Below are 24,468 nucleotides of genomic sequence, written 5' to 3'. Positions count from 1 at the left end.
CGGAGCACAGGCTCCGGACGCGCAGGCTCAGCGGCCATGGCTCACGGGCCCAGCCGCTCCACGGCATGTGGGATCTTCCCGGACCAGGGCACGAACCCGTGTCCCCTGCATCGGCAGGCGGACTCTTAACCACTGCGCCACCAGGGAAGCCCCCATACCCTTTAATGATAAAAAAAATACTCAACTAACTAAAAGTGGAAAGGAACTTCCTCAATCTGATAAAGGGCATCTATGAAAAACCCACAGCCAACACATACGTAATGGTGAAAAACCAAATGCTTTCCCCCTGAGATCCGGAGCAAGACAAGGATTTCTGCTCTAGTCACTTTAAGTCAATATTTTATTGGAGCAACAAAGAGAAATAAGAGGCATCCATACCGAAAGGGAAGAAGTAAACTATCCCTATTTGCACATGTCATGATCCTATATACAGAAAATTCTCAGGGATTACAAAAACAAAAACAAATAAACAGAACCACAAAACCCTAGTAGAAACGACAGTAGTACAGTTGATTGCAGAGTAGATCAATATACAAAAATCACCTGTATTCCTGTACACTTATGAACAATCCAAAAATGAACAGTTCCATTCACAACAGTATCAAAAGAATAAAATACTTTGGAATAAATTTAACAAATGTGGGGCAAGATTTGAAAACTGAAAATTATGTCTTTGCCAAGAGTAATGGAAATCTAAATAAACAGAGAGATATTCTGTGTTTATGGATTGGAAGACTCATTATCTACAGGAAATTCTCTTCTATTTGATCAACAGATCCAACTCGATCCTTATCAAAATCCAAGCAAGTGGTGGGGGGATGAACTGGGAGATTGGGATTGACATATATACACTAATATGTATAAAATAGATAACTAATGAGAACCTGCTGTATAGCACAGGGAACTCTACTTCACTTTGCTGTACAGTAGAAACTAACACAACATTATAAAACAACTATACCCCAATTAAAAAATAAAAATCCAAGCAAGTCTTTTTCTTTTCCACAGAGATTGACCAGCTGTTTCTAAAGTTTACATTAAAAGGTAAAGGGCCTTGAATAACAAAAACAATCTTGAAAAAGAATAACAAAGTTAGAGGACGTAACTTCCCAATTTCAAAACTTACTATAAACTACAGTAATAAAGAGAATGTGGGGCTGAATAAGGATAGACGTATAGATCAACGACACAGAAATAAGCCCTTACATTTACGATTAATTGATTTGCAACCAAGGAGCCAAGAGACAACGAGATACCTACACACAAAAGAATGAAGTTGGACCCCCTACATCACACCATTCACAAAATTTAACTCAAAATGGATCAGAGACCTAAATGTAGAGTTAAAACTATAAAACTCTTAGGACGAAATCTTTGTGACCTTGGATTAGGCAAAGCTTTTGTCACCGGCAAAGCCCACTGGGGTCCAGGGAAAAATAAGATTGAATCTAGGTGATAAGGTCTAATTTCTTCTGTGCTTAGTCTACTTTCCCTTGCCTGTAGGGGACCAGGTACAGAGGTCTTGCACCTAATACCACGGATTAGAGTTTCCATCGCAGAACCACTAAGCCCAGCACCCCAACTTGGCAGGGCCGTGTGCAGGGACGCTGCACCTGGCACTGCGATCTGGAGCGTGGGCAACATGCCTGCGCCAGACGTGCAAGAACCCCGCCCCCTCTCCACTTGACAAGAACCCTGTAAAGCGGCCCCGCCCACGGCCTTGCTGGAGGGGGGTAGCGCGTACTCTAGAGCCAGAGCTTGCACCTGTCCATTCTTTGATTTGACCAAAGAATAAAACTTTCCTTTGCTTTAATACCAAACTTGGTCTCGTTCTATTGGTGCAAGCAACACGGGGCAGGAGGACCCTTGTTGAGGCTCAACTCGAAAGGGTCGGCAGCAGTTTCTTAGATGCAACAACAAAAGCGTGATCCATAAAATTTTAAATTAATAAATTGAATTTCATCAAAATGTAAAACTGTATGAATCACCATTAAGAAAATCTAATCACTACAAGAAAATATTTGTAAATTACCTATCTGCTTAAAGATTTGTACCCAAAATACAAAGAACCTTTTACAGAACACGACTAAGAACACGACAAGTAATCCAATTTAAAAATAGGTAAAGGAACTAAATAGACATTTCACCAAAGAAGCTATATGAGCATCCAATAAGCATATGATAAGATGTTCTACACTTAGTCATTAGAGAAATGTAAACCACAATAAGATACCATTTCATACCACAAGAATGACTAGAATAAAAAAAAAGATAGGGCTTCCCTGGTGGCGCAGTGGTTGAGAGTCTGCCTGCCGATGCAGGGGACGCGGGTTCGTGCCCCGGTCCGGGAAGATCCCACATGCCGCAGAGCGGCTGGGCCCGTGAGCCATGGCCGCTGAGCCTGCACGTCCGGAGCCTGTGCTCCGCAACGGGAGAGGCCACAAGAGTGAGAGGCTCGCGTACCGCAAAAAGAAAAACTATCCTGGGAACAAACAATCCTAAAATTTGTATGGGACTACAAAAGACCTCAAATAGCCAAAACAATCTTGAGAAAGAAGAGCAAAGCTGAAAGCGTTATGATCCTTGATTTCAAACCACGTTACAGGGACTCTCCTGGTGGTCCACTGCTTGAGACTCCATGCTTCCACAGCAGGGGGCACGGTTCAATCCCTGGTCAGGGAACTAAGGTCCCACATGCTGCATGGCCAAAAAATAACAAAAACAAAAACAAAATAAACACATTACGAAGAATGAAGTCTTGCCTTGAGGGCCTCATGATAAGTGAAATAAGTCAGACAGAGAAAGGCAAATACTGTTAAATGTCACTTACATGTGGAATTTAAAATAAAAAACAAGTTTATGAATACAGGGAACTGGTTGCCAGAGGTGGCAGGTAGGGGTGGGCAAAATGGGTAAAGGGGGTCAAAAGGTAGACACTTCCAGTTATAAAATCAAAAGTCATGGGGATCCAATGTACAGCATGCCTATAGTTAATAACACTGTATTGCATATTTGAAAGGTGCTAAGAGGGTCAATCTTAAAAGTTCTCATCACACACACCAAAAAATTGTAACTATTCATGGTGACAGAAGATGTTAACTAGATTTATTGTGATGATCATTTCACAATATATACAAATATTGAATCATTATGTTCTACACCTAAAATATAATGCTGTATGTCAATTATACCTCAATAAATTTTTTAATTTAAAAAATTAGTTTATTATTAAATGTTTAGAGAAGAAAATGTCTCAAATGATTATGGAAAAACATTATTACAATAACATTAAAAAAGAAAAAACAAAAAAATAATAATTTGCAAGTAAATTGTAGACATCATGACACTCTATTCTTTTTTTTTTTTAATACTCAGTAAGTCATGCATGCAATGATTGTATAACAAACCTGTAGCACTATTGTTTCCAAGGCTACCTTGAAGCTGCAAAAAGCCTAGCTTTCAAACAGGAAAAGGAGGTATCTTCTTTTCTGAGTCCTTGTGAAGACTCTTCCCACATTAGATTTATATAGATGTTTCTCACAAGCTACGTGAAAGAAATTTTAGGCACAGCGTTCTTTCAGTGAAAGAAAGCTACACTCATTGGGTCATGCATGCAGTGAATTGTATAACAGACCTGTAGCACTAGTGTTTTTAAAGCTGCTTTGAAGGTGGGAAAAGCCTAGCTTTCAAACAGGGACAGGATGTATCTTCCTTTCCATCTGCATGTAAAGGTTTCTTCCTGCATTAGATACATAGATGTTTGTTACACGCTATATGAAAGAAATTTTAGGTATTCTTTCAGTGAGAGGAAGTTATACTCAGTGATGACACTACATTCTTTTTTTTTTTTTTTTTTTTTTTTTTTTTTTTTTTGCGGTACGCTGGCCTCTCACTGCTGTGGCCTCTCCCGTTGCAGAGCACAGGCTCTGGACGCGCAGGCTCAGCGGCCATGGCTCACGGGCCCAGCCGCTCCGCGGCATGTGGGATCTTCCCGGACCGGGGCACGAACCCGTGTCCCCTGCATCGGCAGGCGGACGCTCAACCACTGCGCCACCAGGGAAGCCCACACTACATTCTTAAATATTTCAAACATGTATCTTCTTTCAAGAATAAAGACATTCTATATATATGCAAAAAAAAAGGATTTTTTTCTACTGGAATTGCCTTAAATCTATAGATCAATTTGGAGAAATGAGAAGTAGACTCTTTATAATCCTGAGTCTTTCAATCTATGGTCATGGTATATTCCTCCATTCATTTAGCTTTTCTGTAAGTTTTTTTCAAAAATAGTTTGTGGTTTTCAATGTAGAGGTCTTGTACAACTTTTATTAGATTTCTTTCTAGGTTTCAAATTATTTATAGTACTGTATAACATTTAAAATTTTCCATTAAAAATTTTTGATCATCTCATCTTCAAATTTTTTTTTTTTTTTTTTGCGGTACGCGGGCCTCTCACTGTTGTGGCCTCTCCTGCTGCGGAGCACAGGCTCCGGACGCGCAGGCTCAGCGGCCATGGCTCACAGGCCCAGCCGCTCCGCGGCATGTGGGATCCTCCCGGACCGGGGCACGAACCCCCCGTTCCCTGCATCGGCAGGCAGACTCCCAACCACTGCGCCACCAGGGAAGCCCTCATCTTTAAATTTAAGTATCTATTTGTATGTTGCTTGTTTATCGAAATGTAATTAACCTTTGAATTAACTTTGGATGCAGAAACCATGCTAAATTTCCTTATCAATTCCAACAGCTAGTGTGTAGATCCTTTTGGAAAGTTCTCTGTACTCAATCATGTCATGAGTAATGATAGCTTTTTTTTTTTCCTTTCTAATTCTTATGCCTTTTATTTCTTGACTTATTGCACTGGCTACCACTCTAGTACAATGTTAAAGAGAAGTAGTGAGAGTGATCTAGATCACTTGTCCAGTATACTATCCTAATTGTAGTAAAAAGGGGAACTGGGGCTATATGTACATATATGCTTAAAATCTTTGGATCTTTCTGAAAGATATACTAAAAACTGGTAACCTATCACTAAGGCAGCAAGTGTTGGGACCAGGGGTTAAATCTAGAGCCAATGGTAGCCACCCCAGACCTGCCCCAGGCTTGCTCTGGAATGGAGGAATAATCTGTCTCATTAGATTTTAAAACCCACAGAGCAGAATCACAGTCAAATTCTCACACCAGGAAGAGAGGCCCAAATGGGATGCAGGAATGGGGGCTTTCACCGTTGTTTAGAAGGGAAAGTGGCCCAGAGAAAAGACTCTTCCCTCTAACTATGTTTTCTGGGCATTTCATGGTCCTGCTTTCCTACTGCTTTCTCTTGGGACTTTTCATCAGCATCACAGAAACTCTCAAATAACAAATCAACATTGAAGTTATTGTTGAAGAAACATGCAAGAGTAGTTACCTCTGGGAAAAGTAACTGGGGGTCAGGGGACAGGGAGAGAGGTTTGTTTTTTACTGTTATACCATGTACGTGTGTTATGGACTGAATGTTTGTGTCCCCCCAAAATTCATATGATAAAATCTAATCCCCAGTGTGATGTTGGAGGCAGGGCCTTAGGGAGATACTTAGGTCTTGAGGGTGGAGCTCTCATGAATGGGATGAGCGTCCTTATAAGAAGGCTGAAAGCTAGTTCACTCCCTTTTTCCACCATGGGAGGATACAATGAGAAGTCAGCAGTCTACAGCCTGGAAGAGGGTCCTCACCAGAATGGACCATGCTGGCACAATGATCTTGAACTTTCAGCCTCTAAAACTGTAAGAAATAAACTTCTGTTGTTGGTAAGCCACCCGGTTCACATTATTTTGTAACAGCAGCCCAGCTGACTAAGATAACATGTAATACTGATTCAAAAACAAATTTAGTATTTATTTACCTTATAATAAATAACTCAATTAGATGTTAAATTACTCAGTTGAAAAGCCGAATTTTGGGAAAACACCCCTCTCGGAGAGTGTGGGGCTGTCAGCCCCTCTCCCCAAACCCCACTGTGCTTCTGACATGGAGAAGAGAGGGGCACAGAAGCCAAGACCTCCTTGGCTTCTGCGGAACAGCAGTGAGCAGGGGCCACAGCAGGGAGGGATGTGAGGACAGGGTGCCACGGCTGACCTAGGGAGACTGAGCAGCCACAGAAAAAGACCCAGAGACCCAGAGAGAAGCTGAACCACAAAGATGGCAGAGTGCCTGGCACAGAAAACAAGAGTTCCTGTTCCTGAGTGGGGAGGACCCCCAAGACATCCTTAGAGACACTCCCATCTCTTCAAGCCCTGTTTCCTGTGAGTCCCTGTGACATACCCCACCCGAGGAGTCATGAGCATGTCCTGTTCCTCCAAGACACTGACTCAGGTGGGGCTCTTTCATTGACCCTTGAGTCGTCTTGGGAAGGCGGCCTGCCTCTTCCGGCACCACACCCCCCGCCGGCTGGTCAAGGCGGGCTGGTGACTCCGGAGGCCTCCCGCCTGCCCCAGACCAGCGGAGGAGGCTGAACGGCTCCAGGCAGCCCCAGTGCTGCCCTGCGCTCCCCCACTCTTCCCCACCCCAGTTGTTTCTGGATATTCCATGTCCCTGTGTGGGAGGCCCAGGCAAATTCTTTCTGTGTTTACGAATGGCCGTAAATCTGTGACATCTCTCCGCAGCTGACCAGTCCCGTAAGAGTTTTCCGGAGCCCTTAGGCAAGAGGGCCCCTGCGTGGGGTTGGGGGGTGTCTCTCTGCTCCATCTGGAGCAGCCCCCCTTCCTATACTCCAACCTTCCCAGAGGATCCCCTCCTCTCTCATGTCCTAACCCCTGCGGCTGGATCCCAATCGACAGCTGGGACTTTCCAAAAGCTCCACTAGGCCTATTCCCAGAATCTCTCCCTCTCCAGGCCACCCATCAGCGATCTTGAATACTGGGTGAGGTGAGGAGAAGGTTTCTTGGAGCCCCAAGAGCAGAGGAAATAGCCCTGGACCACCACACTGGAATTCTCCCTGAACCCAATTACCACGTTGTTAATAGAAGTTGAGAATATGTGCCTCACTCTCTTTTATGTGGATTAATTTATTTAATCCTCACAAAAACGCTTTGAGGTGGGTACTACTGTTTTCCCCATTTTACAGAGAAGGAAACCGGCACCAGGAGTTTAGAATGCTTGCCAAGGTCCACAGCTGTAAGTGACAGGGCCAGGATTCAAACCTAAGTAGTTTGAGTCCAAAATCTCAGCCTTCTGGGCTTCCCTGGTGGCGCAGTGGTTGAGAGTCCACCTGACAATGCAGGGGACGCGGGTTCGTGCCCTGGTCCGGGAAGATCCCACATGCCGCGGAGCGCTGGGCCCGTGAGCCATGGCCGCTGAGCCTGCGCGTCTGGAGCCTGTGCTCCACAGCAGGAGAGGCCGCAGCAGTGAGAGCCCCGCGTAGTGCAAAAAAAAAAAAAATCTCGGCCTTCAACTCATACATTCTACTGCCTCTCACAGTCCCTGGGCACGATCCCACCTCTGAGCTTTTGGTCATGCTGTCCCCTCCTTCTGGAATGCTTCCTCCCTTCTCCACCTGGCAAAACGTACCCTTCCGTGCCCACACAAGTGCTTTCCCTGATACATTCCCTCTCCTCCTCTCTCCCCCACTAGACAGAATTGCACGGCATCCTCCTCTGGGCCACCAGGCTGCCACTTCTTTCCACCATGGGGTGGACACGCCACAAGGTCTTTGCCCAGTCATGACGTCACTCCCCACTGAGCCACGAACATTTCCAGGGAGGGTGTGGGCTTTGTCCATCTTGATGTCACCAGCCTCGCACACAACAGACCTCTCCAAGAGTTGTTCAGTGTTCCAGATAGGGCTGGCCTCAGCCTCCGACTTTCTGCGGGACTTTGGATAAATCACTGCCCTTCTCTGGTCTCTCTCAGGAGTGAGATTTTTCTCTGTTCCTCAGCTGCTGAAAGCCCCATCTCTCCCTGGCAGAGAAATCACCTGGGGACCTTTTCTCCACACTCTATGGGAGAGAGACCAGGAGCTGCTAGTTGGGTCAGCCCGAGGTTCTGGGATCTCAGGCTGGACTTGTCCCAGAGGAAAGTCTGAGTCACCTTCCTGTCTACGGATGGTGCCTGGTTGCTTTCTCTTGGGTGATGAAGGTCCAGGAAATGTCCAGACCCCTCCATCCAAACCCCCACTCCTCCTGTCCAGGCCCGAGGAGAAGGGTCATCCAGCTACAGCACCCACTGATAATAATAACTGTTACTAGGTATCATACAACGCTGCCCCCCATTCATTCTCAGTGCTGTGCATTCCCAAGCCTGGGAGGCAGAGCACTGGGATGGTTAGGACAACAGGCTGGGGTCGGGCCAGAGCTCCAGCTCCAGGGCTTCCACACCTTCTGAGCCTCAGTTCCCCCAACTGTAAAATGGGTCAAGTGCCTTTCCTCAATGGGTCGGCGTTGTGAAGAAAATATGCATGAGCCACACAGTGCCTGGCACATAGCTACGGCTCAACGCCTGGCTTAGACCACTGTATGGATCAGAAGATCTGTGAGCAACCTGGGGGCAAACTGTAGGTGTTCTATTCACCTCCCTGCCCCTGGCACCCTGTACATGATAAATATCCAAAAGACCGAAGGAAATGTTCCTTTTTCTGCTCTGCCCTGGTGGCTGTGTGTCTTTGGGCACTCTGCTTTTCCTCTCTGGGCCCAGCCTCTTTGGGGGTTGATGTGAAGCTGTCTAGGCTTACACTTGAATATCAACACCCAAGGGAGTGGTAGGTCACATTAGGGACCGTGCGGTCGGCAGAGCCCGCCTGGTATGATTTCTGTCTCCAATGCTAACTAGCTGTGTAACACAGGGTACTTCCTTGACCTCCCTAAGTCTCAGTTTCCTTATCTGTAAAATGCGTAAAATGTGTCCAGTTTCTCCCTTCCCCTCAGTGTTGTTTTGAAACTTCAGTGCATGAAGACTGCTTGGCACAGACCCGGAACATTGTAAATGCTCAATTAATTAAAGATTATTTGAGTGAAAGGAGGAAGTGGTGGGGACCGGGGAAGGATGGTTGTAAATCACGAGTTGTGGGAACCTAGAAAGGCAGCAACAACTTCCAGCTGGTGAGGCGTAGAGAGGAGCTCCTTGGGGAAGATGAACCTGGAGGCCCAGAGAGGGAAGGTGACCTACCCAATGCTACACAGCTGTTGTGGCAGTACTGGAAGGGGGCTCAGTAGATTTGGTCCCAGTTTGGGCTGGGAGGCAGCGATCTGTGACAGGGGCAGGCATTGTCTCGCAGATGACCCCCGGGGAAGGCGGGTGCTGTTTTCTAGTGTGTACTTGGGAAGCTGTGATTTCCTCTCTTCCTTCTGAGAGCCAAGGGCTCTTAAACAAATCTTGGTCTAAGCTCTATTTCACTCAGTGAATTTGTTTAAAATAATATCTCTGAGTGGAAACAGTTCATCCCTGACGATTTCACCCTCCAACTTGAGGAACACTCCCCAGACTGTGAGGCAAGACGGGGTTCTAGAGCTCTCTGGGCCTCAGTTTCCCCTTCTGTAAAATGACCAGATTCTATAGGCATTCGTGTACTCTTGCAAACAACCACCAAGATATATTGTTAAATGCTGGGGTCGGGGGAGGAACGGAGCAGAGTGTAAAGGAAACCACAGCATCAGGAGGGGAAGGAGAGGAAATACCTATATGTATCTGCTTGTACGTGCAAAGATGTCCTGGAGGGCTGCATGAGGAACTGGGAATAGGGGTTGCCTCTGGGGAAGAAAACTGGGGTCAGGGATGAGAGGAAAGTGTTTCACTGCTTATTCTTTTGTACCTTTTGAAAGTCAAATTATGTAAATGTAATGCCTGTTAAAAATTTTTTTAAATATGCAATGTGAAAAAAAATTAAGTTTTGGAAGCCAGCGTATCGGGATTTTAAAAAATTATATAACAGAGGGCTTCCCTGGTGGCGCAGCGGTTGAGAATCCGCCTGCTAATGCAGGGGACACAGGTTCGAGCCCTGGTCTGGGAAGATCCCATGTGCCGCGGAGCGACTGGGCCCGTGAGCCACAACTACTGAGCCTGCGCATCTGGAGCCTGTGCTCCGCAACAAGAGAGGCCGTGACAGTGAGAGGCCCCCACACCGTGATGAAGAGTGGCCCCCGCTCGCCGCAACTAGCGAAAGCCCTCGCACAGAAATGAAGACCCAACACAGCCAAATATAAATAAATAAATTTTTTAAAAACTTATATAACAGTGACTGCAGTTTTTATTTCCTTTTCACATGCTAAGCTTCAAAGAAGAAAATCCCTAGTGGCAGGCTCTCTGGCCAGAGACTTCCTGATACCAGCTACAGGAGGAAGCAGGAGAACAAAGAGGAAAAAAGGATATGGTTCCAAACTTCAAACCTTACTTTGAAAGGTACAAAATGAAAAGTGAAATCCTTCCCTTTCCCTCCCCAGACATAACCTCTGATAATAGCTTTTTGTGATTCATTGTGGGGAGGAGGGGGACCTAAAAAAATAAAAATAAAAGGAGGGAAAAGAAAACAGACGTTGTGAAAGGCAAGTTTCCATTTAATTTAACCCTTAAGTCTGTTTCTACATGTGATTTTGTCCTGTTTCTCCGGGCACCGGGCTGGGCCCGATTCTTCTTGGCCAAGAACGCAAGTCGGGAGGCTTCCGAGAAGCAGCATTCCTGTCTTCTCCAAGTTAGGCAGTGACATCCCTAGCTGGCTCCTGGGGAGAGGGAGACCACCCAGAGCCTGCTTGGTCTGAGGATCTGACCCTGGCAAATAACCTCACACCCAGCCATGTCCACCATGGTCATCTGTCCGCAGAACAACAAGCATCACCCCAGCCAGACTGAGTGAGGTGGTAAAGGTTTCCAGAGCACAGATGCCTTTTCCTAACATCTCCACCATAAAAATCATACATGCTCTTGGTAAGAAATTCCAAGAGCACAGAGAATGGAACCTCTTTTCTCATTTCCTCTCCCCAGAGGGAGCTGAGTTACCTTGGCCCAGAGTGGTCTGTAGGTCAGCCCTGGGAGGCAGTGAGGGTAATGATGCCCATTCTACAGATGAGGAAACTGAGGCTTGGAAAGAAGGAGAGACTATTGAGGACACAGCTGAAAGGTGGCAAAGTTGGGATTTGAACTTGGCTCTCCTGCCCCCAAGTCTTCAAATTTCCACAAGTTTCCAATGGTGTAAGCTCTAAATGGCTCCATCCCGAGTTTATAGTGCTTCTTTGCCCCATCCCTTGTCACGCATACACACAAAACACATTCACACACAGCACACACACATGACTAACTCAGCCACACAAAAATGCCCCACATACATATACACACACTGGCCCGGTGGGGTGCCCACACTCCCTTAGACACACAGCCATCTCTAAACATACACAGCATACACATTCACACATTTAATCATACATGTGCACACATCAGACACATATACATCCTCACTCCCAGAGACACACGCTTCTACACACCCACAGACACAGACACTAGGACATGCCCTGTCCCCACCCAATTCCCCTCATACCCTCTGTCAGAGCGTACCCCTCAGAGAGGCCACAGTCCCCTTCTCAGCTGAGCTGTCCACAGAAGTTCTGCCCTCTCTGCCCAACTGAATTCCAGCTGCTGTCTTCTAGACCACATTTTGTGCCAGCGGATGCCACTTGTCCCCAGCCACAGCTGGGCCCCCCACCTCCCCACCCTTCCCCTCTGGCCAAGATTCCAAGGCAGCAGAATTCTAAGGCTCCTGTTCTCCCCTTGCAGCCCCGGTGCCTCATGGAATTTTGGTGAAGAACCTTGCGGTTCACCACTCCCACCTCCTGAGGTTTACATGCACACATATCTTGAAGGGGACCTCGGCTGGGAGATAAAAACCCCAACCCTAGGTGGAAGCCCAGCCCTAACCCTCACTCCAACCCCGGTGATCTTCATCTTCTCCAGCTGCTCCGTTTGTAGAATGTTTCCAAATCCCTTGCCTCAGTTTCCCCCAATAGTCCTCATGCAATAAGGAAGAACCTTTGTATTCGAAGTTAATCACCAAAGGGATGTTGCCTATAAGCTTAAAGTATACACAATGGCCCACCTCTGGGAACTCTGCCTCCCAGAAAATGAGTGGTAAGCTAAAGTACCTTTGTTTAGCTCGCAGGAACCATCCTGACCAGGCCCACCTGTGAATGACTGCAAGGAGGGAGAAATTACCACCACCCCTCCAGAGTCTGGCTGGAACCAGGACTTTACCCCTTCCCCTTTTGGTATAAAAGAAGCCTGAGTTCTAACTTGAGGAAGATGGTTCTTTAGGACACTAGTCCACAACTTCTCCATCTGCTGGCTTTCCAAATAAAGTCATTATCCCTTCCCCCAACAGCTCGTCTCTTAATTTATTGGCCTGTCATGTGGTGAGCAGTATGATGAGCTCAGACTCAGTAACACGCAAGAGGATGGAAACATGTACATTCAGTCTGACTCGAAGCTCTCCTATAACTGTGGCTTCTTAACGCACCAGAGCCTGGGATGAACCTCATGAAAACGCCCTCCTGCTCCCACACCTACTTGGGGTCCTCAGGGCTGGGGCAGAGTGGGCACTCAGCCAGGAGGCTGAGTAGGAAGGTGGAGAGAGGAAGGTTCCTCTCTTCTGCAGCCTGACGTTAACTGGGAGAGACTTGTGTCCCTTGAAATGTAATTTCGAAGATTCGAGCACAAGAACTGAGGTCCTTATTTGGGGTGCTGTAAATACCTGGGGGGTTAAACTCTGAATTTAGGATTTATTTGCTCAATTAACAAGTATTTCCAGGGTGTCTACCTACAAGATGCCAGGTGCTGGGGATCAGTGGTGATTCTCAGTGGCCTGAGAATCTCACTCACACACACACACACACACACACACACACTCACGTGTGCCATGCTGAGGGCTCTGGTGCAGACAGGGGAGCTGACCCAGGCTGGAGGCCAGCTTCCCCAGGAAGGGGTTGTCCATGGACAGCTAAGGGCTGTAAAGATGCTGAGCCCTTCAGCAACACAAACTTTTTGTGACCGCCTGACCTAGAAAAATATTACATCAGACTGTCTCATTTTTGTGGGGAGCTTGATAAACTAAGATACTTGCTCTATATCTCTGTGGAAACCTTTGGAGAACAAACGAGACATCAGTAATGCTCTTTTTTTTCAGAATGAAAAGTAATTTTCATGGCTTTTTTTCTTTTGCATTGCAAAAGGGGAATTGGGGGGACATGGCTCCCCCAGGATGTCTCTGGCTGGGGGACAGAGCACCCTGATTTTGTACTACTCAGTGATGCCCTACTGGGACTCAGTGAGTCCACCTGTCACTTTTCCAGGCCCCTGCTGGCATGTCCTCTGTTGAGGTCCAAGGACATGAGTATGTTTTCTAGGAGCTGGATGCCAGCAGGCACAGAAAAGGACCGCAGGAAACAGGCCTAGAGAAAACAGAAAGCATTAGGCATAATCGAAAGATCAGAGGGAAACTGGAAGCTATTTAAGGATGAGAGAATTTCCAAAGGAAATGCTGAAACTCTGAGTGGCTCCATGCTGGTGGGAAAGGCCTGCAGATTCTGGCTCCTGTCCCTCCCCAGAATTAGGGCCCTTCTCTCCCTCCTTGGAAGCCCCAGTTTGATGGGCAAAATCGACGGCCCATCTTTTTTTTTTTTTAATCTTTCGGCCACACTGCACGGCATGTGGGATCTTAGTTCCCCGACAAGAGACGGAACCCACACCCCCTGCATTGGCAGTGGGGAGTCTTAACCGCTGGACCACCAGGAAATTCCCTTGACGGCCCATCTTAACCCTCAAGGCTCCCTTATTCCACCCTCGTTTCTCCTCAGACCCCTCTCCTGTTAGTCCCACGTTCAGGCCTTTGCTCATGCTGTGCCCTGACCTGGAATGCCTTCCCCTTCCTCTCAACCCCTGCAAAGCTAGACCTAATCTTTTCGTGCCCACCTTCTTCAGGAAGCCTTCTCCTCCTTGGTATCTTTGGTTTTTTTGTTTGTTTGTTTGGTACGCAGGCCTCTCACTGTTGTGGCCTCTCCCGTTGCGGAGCACAGGCTCCGGACGCGCAGGCTCAGCGGTCATGGCTCACGGGCCCAGCCGCTCCACAGCATGTGGGATCTTCCTGGACCGGGGCACGAACCCGCGTCCCCTGCATCGGCAGGCGGACTCTCAGCCACTGCGCCAGCAGGGAAGCCCCTCCTCCTCGGTATCTTTGGAGTGATTTTCTGGTGGGGATGCCTCATTATTTGTGTAGGCTCTGACCTCTTGCTTCCTGATATTTTACAGGTGGGTCATCAAGGCCAGCACTGTCCAACAGAAGCATAACACAAGCCACATACACAAGTAAAATTTTCTACTAGCAACATCGAAAAAGAAAATAGAAACAGATGACATTCATTTTAACAATATGTTTTAACACAGCATAGCCAAAGTATTATCACTTTAACATATCAATATTAAAAGTTAATAAGAAAAAAGAGTTGACCCTTGAACGACATGGAGGTTAGGGGTGCTGACCTTCCCCACGGTCAAAAATCTGTGTATAGGGCTTCCCTGGTGGCGCAGTGGTTGAGAGTCCGCCTGCCGATGCAGGGGACGCGGGTTTGTACCCCGATCCGGGAAGATCCCACATGCCGCGGAGCGGCTGGGCCCGTGAGCCATGGCCACTGAGCCTGCGCGTCCGGAGCCTGTGTTCCGCAACGGGAAAGGCCACAACAGTGAGAGGAGGCCCGCGTACCGCAAAAAAAAAAAATCCGTGTATAAATTAGTCTGCCCTCTGCACCTGAGGTTCCTCCATATCCGTGGTTCCTCCCTACCTGCGGTGCAGCATCCATGGATGGATTCAGCCAACTGCAGACTGTGTAGTACTGTAGTGCTTACTGCTGAAAAAATCCACACGTAAGGGACCCACACCGTTTGAACCCCTATTCTTTAAGGGTCAATCGTAGTTTACATCTTTATTTTCATACTTTCTTTGAAATCCAGTTTGTATGTGACACGTGATCTGTCTCAATTCAGTGTAGCCACATTTCAAATGCTCACTAGTCAGCTCCTGACTACCGTGTAAGCCAGCACAGATGTAGGCCATATTAGTCTTTGGGTCACAGGTGACAGAAGTTCACATTTAACTGGCTTAAGTGCAAAAGGGCATTGGCTCATGAAACTGAAAAGACCAGGGGCGGATGGTTTCAGGCACAACTAAATCCAAGTGTTCGAATAATATCGATGTCAATAGAGTTCTGACTTTCTGTATTTTCCAGCTCTTCTCAAGCAGGCTCTGGATGGCATAGCAATGAGAGCCACCACCAGCCTCAGACTTTACCGCCTCAGCCAGCTGAGCCCCACACCCACTTTCTCTTCTCCAAGATTCCCTCTCGCCAGACTCTCATTGGACCAACTGGAATCATGTGTTCATTTCTGAACCAATCACTGTGTAGCTAGGTGAATGGAACTGACTGATTGGTCAGACCTGAGTCACAAGCCTATTTCCCCCCAACATGGTAGGAGAGTAGAGTCTACTTCACGTGACCTGCCTGGACAGAGAGTGGGGTAGGGGTTGTTTCCAATGGAAAATCAGGGGGCTGGTACCAGAAGAGCGGGATGGAGAGCGGGAGAGGGAGGGGTGAGTGGTGGGAGTGGGAGGTGGCCAGAGCAGGGGTGGGATTGAATCAGAAGGGGCTCCCAAAGAGTAGTGGAGCATCAGGTCTAAAAGGAAAGCCATAATGTGGTCCTGCGGAAATGTTTAACATCTTTAATGACTTGCATCGCACCTGCCCATGACGACGGACGACAGCCTTTGTGCTGGAGCCAGCCGGTAGGTTGGTGGACTGCAGGAATCGGGAGTGGGGAGGGGCCAGGGTGGCGGTGGGGACTCAGGGCAGCCCTGTTTAGCAATTGGTACAGCAGTACTTTACTCCGTCGACAGGGCTGTGGTCACAGGGAGGGAACCAGGGTAATAACCTGAGTTATCCCTAGACCTCAGACACCACGTCCCGCTTCACCCCTGCACTGAGTACTCAGCCCACCCTGAGAGAAAGCCCTGGGCTTGTGGAGCCCTAAGCAGAACACCAAAACGTTTTAGCCAAAAGAGGCAGAGCGGATGGGGCCTGCGAGAGGTCTGGAGGTCCCTGAGCCCCAGATGGACAAAAGGAACTGATGTGTCAATGCAGAGAGCTGGGTGTGTGAGTCTGAGCTGAAGCCTCAGGGGAAGGCAAGGGGTCATAAATGGCCTCACCTGAGGAAGCTTCCCGAGCTCCACCTGAGACAGACAGAAAACTGACTTGAAGAGCCCAGGGAATTGACCCGCCCATCCGTCCATCTATCCATTTGTCCGTTCATCCACTCATGCAGTACTTATGTATCAAGTTCCTGCTATGTGACAGGTACTGTACTATCTGCTGGGAATACCTGCTGAACACGATGGCCACGGTTCCTGACTTCACAAGAGCACAGAGCCTAGTGGGAGAGAAACGTGATCATCAAATAAGCCAGTGAATAAGCACAGTAACTTTGCATCTGTCAGAAGGAGGCCAGATTGAAAGTGAGTGGGAGGTGGGGTGAGGGGCTATTTTCACCCTGGGGCTGACCGGGGGATGATGAAAGGAGCCAGCCCTGCATGAGCTGGGGGAAGATGGCTCTGCATGGAGGAAACAGAAAGCGCAAAGGCCCCGAGGAGGAATGTGCTTTGTGGATTGAAGGAACAGAAAGATGTGGGCAGGGAGCTGGAAGTGGGAGATGAGGCTGGAGAGGGGAGCGAAGCTGGCTCAAAGGGGGCAGTCAGGATATTACGGTTGTCGGGATGGCCCTATAGACACTACTTCTGCAAAGTCAGTTTGACAGGTGGGCACTTGCTCCACAATATTCAGCAGGTGCAAGAAATGGTACACTGGGGACAAACAGCAATGCAGGTGATGGTGTGAGACAGCACCGTCAAGCTGGGAACTGGGGAGATGGCCGAGACTGACCCCAAGGCCGTGCAGGATCTCACTTCGGTGGTGCAGACACCCCTGCAACAGATGCAAGATAAATTTCAGACCATGTCCAACCAGATCATTGGCAGAATTGATGACATGAGCAGTCGCATTGATGACCTGGAGAAAAATATCACAGACCTCACGACACAGGCTGGGGTGGAAGAGCTGGATGGTGAAAACAAGATCCCTGCCACACAGAAGAGCTGAAGGTTGCACATCTGCACTGGAATCTGGAACAACCTTTTTACAAGCCAAGAGAAGACGATGGTCTACTACTAGTGTAGACAGGTTTTATATTATAAAGTGTGCATTCTTCTTACCGTAAACTATAGAGTTAATTTATAGAGTGATTTCCCTCCCCTGCCCCCCACGTTTCCTGAACACGGTAACTTCATATATTGGACCTTGGTCAGTTGTGCTATTAAACACTAATACTTTGGCAGTTCCTGGGGGGGGGGGGGAAGGAAGAAATGGTACATTGCTTTATTTTTCTAGGCTAACATGTAAAGCGTTTATTCTATTCCAGGAACTCTAAATGTTGAGCATGTCTTAACTCTTCAATCTATACAACCCTTTGAGGCAGATACTATTCCTAAATTCATTTTACAGATTGGGAAACTGAGGAACAGAGGGACAGAGAGGCTAAATAACTCCCGATGGTCACAGAACTAGCAGAAACAAGATTTCAACTCAGGTGGTTCCAGAATCCACACACTGAGATGCTCAGCCATGCTGCCTCAAGTCAAAATTGCCTCTACACCTCTTGCTTATCAGAGTGGTATGTTACAGAGTCTCCCCCATTCCTGGGGTTCTCTTTCTAGGGTGATCAAAGGCCTTGGGGGCATGATAAAAAGTCTACAGAACTTGGAAGTGAGCTTCTGGCCTTTGGTCCATTCTGGTCACCACTGTCCACATGATCCATTCAAAATCAGGGAACTGGGTTCCCAACTCTCCACATCAAGGGGGGATCTGAGGTCTTTGGCTCTGGCTCCAGAGGGACCAAGCAGTTCCTATCCCACCCCATCAGAGATCCACACCTGCTTCATCCGCTTCACCCCTGAGGTCCCCCCTCAGTGCATCAAGATGCCTAAACCAGGCCTTAGCAGGGATCCACTACTCACGCCTGATGGCTTCTGTCCCTGAACCTTGGCCAAGGAAATCAGAGCCTGAGGCACAAAAACTTGGCCTTGCCACTTGGGCTGGCTTGCTGGGAAAAGCCTACCCTTTCTTTTAAGTCTCCTCCAATAATGAAAACAGAACTAAAATTAACGTCTCCATATCCAGCGTGCCACCTTAGTTGGCAAGCCCTCATGGCTTTTGCTTTTAAAAAGAAACAATGTAAATAAAGTACCTATCACAGTTCTAGGCTCAGAATAGTCCTAGGCTCAGAATAGTTCTCAAGAAGGAGTATTGAAAAAAAGAGTATTAAGCCAGAAAAATCAGCTTCCACTTATCATGTGTGTGACTCTGGGTAAGTTACTTTGGCCTCTCTGAGCCTCATTTTCCTCATCTGTAAATGGAGGTAATGATATTCGGTGTTGTGGTGATGTTATGAACATTAAGTGAAATAATGGATGTAAAGGAAGCATTTGCTAAAACTCAGCTTCCTGCCACTCTTTTCCCAAGCAGAGGTGGGTATGTGTGCCAAGGTCACAGGGATGCTAGGATTCCCCCTTTCAGGCCCCTGGGCTGGCTGAGCACCAGGTCCCCACGGGGACTGACTCCATCTGTCCCTATTAGGGCTGAGCAGGGCCGTGCCGGGGCTTCCCCAGTTGCTGGTAGACTTTCCAGGCTGAGCTCAGGGGACTTTCCTCTTCCAACCTGGACAAATGCCCAGAGTGGAAAATGAGTGAGGTCTGTCCCTCGAGGATCCATCGTTGGTGTCTAGGCTGCTGATAAGGGGGAAATGGAACAAACAGGAATAGTGGCCTTTTCCCATTTTTGGTCTTGGGGGTCTGAAGCTGGAATGGGATCCTGAAATGGCTTCCTCCACGCCACAGATCTGGCACCTGAAAGGTGGTGTCAGGGGAGGACAGCTGACCATCCACCCAAACGCAGGAGGTAGGGCTGAGTGGGGCCTCAGCACCTCCATCCAATGAGCACTTTCTCCCAGCCAGGCCAGGAGGGGAGCAGGCAGAGAGGGTCTGGCTTGGGCTCCAGCTCTGGGCTTGCCACTGTTTTCTTACCTCTAAAACGATGCGCCCATAGAAAGGTTGGTGGTGTAAGGCATGAGGGGAGGGTTCCAGAGGTGGAGAGCACAGGGCTTCTGCCCCAAAGAGGATGTTGGCAAATCACTCAGCCTGTGTGAGCCTGAGCTCCCTGGAGTAGGAGTAGGAAGCAGCTCCTGCCCACAGCACTGATCTCAAAGGGCAGTTGTGAGCATCGGATAACCTCTATGATCTTGGTGACTTTCTGTTGCATCCCTGCATTCCCTCTCTCCACATTCACGCGCACACACACACACACACACACATACACATATCCCCCAGCCAGTTCGTTATACCTCCAAAACACATCCTGAATCTTGAACTTGACCACCTTTTGCATTTCCACTTCCCGGGTCCAGCCACCATCATCTCTCATCCTCCTTTCCATGGCCTTCTCCCTGGACTCTTGATTTTTCTCTTGCCTCTCATGTCCTTTCTCCTACAGCAGCCAAAGGGATCATTTTGAAAGGCCAACTGAATCATGTCACTCGTCTGCTTTTAAACACTCCAGTGACTCCAACACACACAGGAGAAAAGCCAAACTCCTCTTCCTGGCATCCCAGCCATGTGTGATATGGACTTCAGCCTCCTGCCACCCATACCCTTGCCCCATTGGCCTTGCTGCCCCTCCAACAGACCACAGCCCCTCCCTGACTCAGGACCTTTGCACTGGCTATGCCTCCCACCTGGAACACTGCTACTCCCGGCTTTGACTGTACTCGGCTCTCCCTTTGGAACTCATTGTCACCTCCTCTGAGAGTGGCCCTCCCTGACCACCCTTCCTATGAGAGCCCCTAGTCACTCTTTTTTTTTTTCTTTTCATACATCTTTATTGGAGTATAATTGCTTTACAATGTTGTGTTAGTTTCTGCTGTACAACAAAGTGAATCAGCTATAAGATATATCCCCATAACCCCATCTCCCCTCCCTATCCCACCCCTCTAGGTCATCACAAAGCACTGAGCTGTAGCTGTTTTACATTTGGTAGTGTATATATGTCAGTGCTACTCTCTCACTTTGTCCCAGCTTCCCCTTCCCCCACTGTGTCCTCAAGTCTGTTGTCTACGTCTGTATCTTTATTCTTGCCCTGCCACTAGGTCCATCAGTACCATTTTTTATGGTGGGAGCCCCTAGTCACTTTTTTTTTTTTGGTGGGGAGGCTGCGTTGGGTCTTTGTTGCTGCACAGGCTTTTTCTAGTTGTGGTGAGCGGGGAGCTACTCTTCATTGGGGTGCGTGGGCTTCTCATTTCAGTGGCGCCTCTTATTGGGGACCACAGGCTCTAGGCGTGCAGGCTTCGGCAGTTGCAGCACGTGGGCCCTAGAGTGCTTGGGCTTCAATAGTAGCATCATGCGAACTCAGTAGTTGTGGCTCACGGGCTCCGCCGCATGTGGGATCTTCCTCGACCAGTGATCTGAACCCATGTTCCCTGCATTGGTAGGCAGATTTTAACCACTGCGCCACCAGGGAAGTCCCCCTAGTCACCCTTGATCACTATTAAAAGAGACTTTTTTTAAGGTAAAATCGTGATTCTCGCATAATTATAAAATGAACACAAGTCAAAGATTTCATCTAACTCAGTAATTTGTGGGGAAACCAGTAAGATGTTACAACCGACTCAAAGGACATACATATATTGGCAATCACAAATGGATTTATAATACAGATGTAAAAATGGTCAATATCCACAGGGCAATAATTAATTGCATTCCACTCCAACAAAATCCACTTGCATTTCCGTGAATAAGAATTATTTGTATATAGAAGTAATGAAAGGTGCAGGCCCTTGAGAATCAGCCAGCCAGGACTGGTGCCCCAAACAGGACACCCAGTTATCGTTCTTGGCCTATTTCAAAGTCTCTTGCAAGTTTCCTGGCATCCTCTTTCTTGCACTTAGCAGAACCTTTAACCTTTTCTTTCTTTTTCTTTTCTTTTTTTTTTTTGCCATTTTACCTTTCACGTATTTCTTATCTTTCTCCCTTCGCGCCAGGCTTGAATGTGTCTTAAGGGCGGAAATTCTGTTTTGTATGCAAGCCTCCCCGAAATCCCGTGGAGAAAGGTACCCTCGCGACCTGAGGTCTTCTGGTCCCTGGGCAGAGCCAGCGCGTGGGTAAGTCTGGGGTTAGGGAGGAGACGTGAATCACGAAATGACGCACTGCGGGAAGGAGGAGGCGAGGGACTGATTAATCCGGGGACGTTCCCTGCACGCCAACTGTGTGCCAAGCAAGGTTTGCGAACTAGGAACACGGTCAGGAAAAAGGGTGGATCCGGCTGTGCCGCTGCAGGACTCGGTGTAACCTGGAGCCTGAGTGAATGAGTTAAACACACATACAAATGTGAAGTTGCAGTTTTGACGAATGTACGCGTGCCAAGACACCCTGCGATATCCGGGCTTCACCTGGTTCGGGCGCCAGCAGAGATCTATAAGCCTGTGCGAGTGTGCGGACTTGACTGTTTCTCGCGGAACAGGCAAGAGGGCATGTATGCAGAAATGCAGGGGTACTTACAGATATGCAAGAATCAAAGCTGATGTGAATAGTAAATGCATGAATGCAGAATGAATGCCTGTCGGCGGCACGAACGCACACGGGTCGAAGTAATAGTCCTCGGTCTCTCCGCCGTTCAGTGTCCACCACACCGCGCGCGCCCTCTGCCGCTGCCCAGGCGCCTAGTTCTGCACCTTCTCGTTCCGTCTCGCTCCTCCCCTTCGAGTCAACGCCAGTATCTAGCTCCTCCCAACGCAGGGAGGAGAACAAGACAGTTCCCGTGTACGCATGCGCACACTAGAGCCATTTTGAAGGGGTTGCTCGTAAAAAGGTATCCAAGTTGTCAGGATGGCCGAGCGGTCTAAGGCGCTGCGTTCAGGTCGCAGTCTCCCCTGGAGGCGTGGGTTCGAATCCCACTTCTGACAAACTTACAGTTTTTTTTTTTTGCTTTTCACGTAAAGTGGCACATCAAATAGGTAATACTATAAATCTTTTTACGAAACAAGTATTTCCTTCTTAAAAGTTGTTTTTTTCTTAATGATAAAAGAGAAAGATCCGATCTGAAACCGCAAAGGCACTCTCCATAGACCCTGGAACAGGAAAAGAGAAAAAGGAGAAGATTGTCAGAAGTGGGATTCGAACCCACGCCTCCAGGGGAGACTGCGACCTGAAGGCAGCGCCTTAGACCGCTCGGCCATCCTGACTCTTGCAAACAGGTTTGTGGCATCATTTTTAGTGCACTGTGTGGTGCGACGCGGCTTGGGAATTATCCAAATAATTTTGAGGTCCCTGGTAGCTCCAGATCCAACCACACAGCCCCTCGTCATCCGCAATCAATAACCACCCGCGTTGCCAAGATTTACCGTTATCCTTATTCTGGTTCAGTCTTTTTACTACTTATATGTTTTAAATGGAAACACTAGCCTGAACAGAAAATGAAAATTAGTTTCTCTTGCCATCAATAGAAAATAACTATAAAAATAAATACTATGGAAATGAAACTATATTATTAAATTCTAGTCACTTGCCAACGCTCGGAACCTGAAGTTTTGACATTATTTTTAATGACAAATACTATCGAAGGGGTCGAGACTATTGTTGAGCCCCTGGGGGAAGTGAGTAGGGGGTCTACATGGTTCTTTTTGGAAGGGGGTGTGCTCGGTTATGGACTTTGCCGTGGGCTCCTCCATGGATGGGAAGACACGGGCAATGGGATCCCATTCCACAAGTGTTTAGCTGAAGTCTCATCAAGAGAAAGTTGGCTTTTATACCTTTTTGTAAACTGGCCAAGGGCAAAGCTGGAGGATGTTAAACGTGGAGGAGAGATAATTTATGTCTATAAAAGCCTCATGTGTACAAGGGATTTAGATTGTGTCTGTTGATCCTTGCTCCAAGAACTGGGGCTTGAGGTGGGCATGCAATGGGTGGGAGGTTACCACGGAGGAAGGTTTCCACAGAAGAAAGAGCTTGCTGGAAAGAAAACAGGGTGCCTGTGTAGATAGTGATATCCCCATCATTGGAGGCATTCAAGACGAGGCTGGTCATTCACTGGCAGAAAAACTGGTAAAGGGATTTGACAGTTCCTGTTTCTTATTGCTGCTGTAACAAATTACTACTAACTTAGAGACTTAAAACCACACCATTTATTATCTTATAGTTCTGGAGGTCAACACTGTGTTCCTTCTGGAGTCTCTAGGGGATATCCATTTCCTTTCCTTTTCCAGCTTCTAAAGACCATCACATTCCTTGGCTCATATCCCCACATCACTCCACCTTCTGCTTCTGTCTTCATGATGCCTTCTCTGACTCTGACCCTCCTGTCTAACCTCTTATTCTCACTTAACGCAAGTTTGTGTGCCCAAAGCACAGTGAGGCCAAACACACCTGAACATCAGAGTTTGGAGCAGAGAAAGACTTATTGCCAGGGCCATGCAAGGAGAACAGGTGGCTTGTGCTCAAAAGGCCAGAACTCCCCCATGGGTTTCAGAGAAGAAGGTTTTATACGGAAATTTGGGGGGCGGGGGGGAGGGCCGCAGGGTGTGTAACCTTCCTTTAGTTGGCAGTGAGGTAACAGCGCGGTGTTCTAAGAATCTCAATCATCAGCCTTCTGGTTCCAACCAGTCTGGGGTCCCAGTGCTTGTACTGAGCCTGAAGTTACCATCCTCTACCTGGGCAGGGGCCTTAGTTCCTATAGAAGAACTCAGAGATGTATGTCAGGTTTTCCTTACATTCCCCCCAGGAGGAACCAGGAGCAGGCCCCATGGCTGCACTATGGTTTCTTTCTGTATTCCCTCACTCTACTTACTAATTGAATCTGCCCTTTGGAACTCAGAGAAGGTATTGGAGGTGGAAACCTTTTTCCCACAAACAAGAGATAGGGAGTACAGAAAGGCCTTTGTACTTGGGAAGGCCCCACAGGGTCCTGTACAGTTTCAATTCTTCCTTTTCTTTGATACTCCTCAGTCTTCAGGGGAACAGGTGTTGAACAGAGAGGTCAATCATAAACTTGGTAGAGGAACTTGGTTTTAGGGGAACTTGGTTTCATTATAAAGATGCTTGTATTTACACTGGGTCCATCCTGATAATCCAGAGTAATCTCCCTGTTTCAAAATACTTAATTTAGCCATATCTGCAAAATCCCTTTAATCATGTAAAGTAATATATTCACAGGCTCCAGAAATTGGAGGTAATTATCTTTGGTGAGGCAGCCTTTGTGTGTTTGAGGGGGGAAGAGGCAGGGTGAGAGAGAGACTTGTATGTTTAAATTTTTGTATCATGTGCGTATATTCTCTAGTCAAAAATAAATATGATTTCACCAGGTGATCAAGGTCAACATCAA

The 24,468-nt window shown here is 47.7% G+C and overlaps 2 non-coding genes and 1 pseudogene across 2 annotated transcripts; 2 read left to right on the top strand and 1 right to left on the bottom strand.

Annotated features, from left to right (window-relative positions):
* The first annotated feature begins 16,443 nt into the window (after positions 1–16,443).
* On the top strand, positions 16,444–17,881 carry LOC149744673 (heat shock factor-binding protein 1 pseudogene; annotated as a pseudogene).
* A 4,090-nt stretch (positions 17,882–21,971) lies between these two features.
* Positions 21,972–22,054, top strand: TRNAL-CAG (transfer RNA leucine (anticodon CAG)). The gene has a single exon. It is a non-coding gene; the product is annotated as a tRNA-Leu (tRNA).
* A 196-nt stretch (positions 22,055–22,250) lies between these two features.
* Positions 22,251–22,333, bottom strand: TRNAL-CAG (transfer RNA leucine (anticodon CAG)). Its single transcript has one exon. It is a non-coding gene; the product is annotated as a tRNA-Leu (tRNA).
* Between the last annotated feature and the right edge of the window lie 2,135 nt (positions 22,334–24,468).

This window comes from Delphinapterus leucas, chromosome 20 (assembly GCF_059928025.1).
Source record: "Delphinapterus leucas isolate spDelLeu-1000000601 "Yukka" chromosome 20, BTC_Dleu_Yukka2, whole genome shotgun sequence".
NCBI classification, from domain to species: Eukaryota; Metazoa; Chordata; class Mammalia; order Artiodactyla; family Monodontidae; genus Delphinapterus; species Delphinapterus leucas.
Note: the sequence above shows the minus strand (reverse complement) of the source record. Positions and strands in the feature narration are given on the sequence as shown.